A 1,337-nucleotide genomic window follows, 5' to 3' on the forward strand; every position below is an offset into this window, starting at 1 on the left:
CACTCCAAGAGTTGGAGAAGAATGAGTCGCTGTATTTCAATTTAGCAAACCTTGGCCAGGGTAATCCATCAGATAGATTTGATATTTTGAAATACAATGTGGACAACCTGATCAAAGTTGACAGTTAAACTCTGGGGGTGTCCTATGATATTTTGGTCAAGGGGATGAATTATATGAAAACTATTCCGCATGGGTTCTAAGGATGTTGTTCTACACATTCGACCTATCCGATCGTCGGGTACCATTGCTAGATGGTACTTCGATTGGTATAGAAATTTATTCCTGTGCTATCGACTTAGGTTCAGACCTATGAGGTCACACACATTAGAGTTCATGATCCGATCGGATGGTTGATCAACGATTAAGAATCATTCTAGGGTTAAAATGATCAATACGATTGGCATTTAACCTAGTGCAAGTGTTGCAGGAGGATCAATTAGTAATTCGATTGCTAATTAGCTTAATTTGATTAAGTCAATGGGCTGAGATTAAGTTTAATTAAATATAATTTAATTAGATTTATTTTGGACTTGATTGGATCAAGTCCAATTGGTTTATTGGATAAGCCAAGTGCAAGGAAAAACTAGTCATAGTTCAACTAGGACTTGGGTCAATCTAATTTCTAATTTGATTAGAAAATTAAATCAGATTTAAATTTAATTTAATATGATTAAATTAGGTTCTTAATTGGGTTAAGACTTATTTTAATTGGGTTGATCTAATTTTGATTTGATTTGGTTTGGGAAACCAAATTAAAACAAGTCATAAGACAGAATCCTAGTAAGACTAGGATTCCACCTTGCGCCACATAACCCTTCTCCACGCCCTCTCTCTTATTCAACGCCAATCTCCACCTATTTTGTGTGACAAAAGCCCTCTCCCAGATCTCTCCCACGTTCACAAAAGGTCTCCTCTCTTCTTTCTTACATGGAAGGTGGTTTGGATCAAATCTAAAAGGAATAAGTTTGGATTTCGAATTCTATGAGATAGAGTTTTAGAAATCCAAAACTCTTTCAATTTTGCACCGAATTTATCCAATTTTTTTTTAGAATTTTCATCACTTTTAGGGTATACATTGTGCATCCTTTTCTGATAATCCATGCACAAAAATATGAAGGAGGTGCTCAAGAGTTGGGCGTCCCTTAACTTGCCATGTTTGGATAAGCCTTGACTAGGTGTTTGACCTAGACAAGGACTCTATCATATCTCTCTATATAAGATGAGTTTCTTCATAAAATTTTAGGATAAATTAGAGATTTGAGAGACCTTTGTGCTTTCAAAAATAAGAGAGAAATACCTTTGGATCGTGGAGATATAAAAATGCAAGTTTGGGTGTC

The sequence above is a fragment of the Elaeis guineensis genome, chromosome 6 (assembly GCF_000442705.2).
Source record: "Elaeis guineensis isolate ETL-2024a chromosome 6, EG11, whole genome shotgun sequence".
In the NCBI taxonomy this organism is placed as follows: Eukaryota; Viridiplantae; Streptophyta; class Magnoliopsida; order Arecales; family Arecaceae; genus Elaeis; species Elaeis guineensis.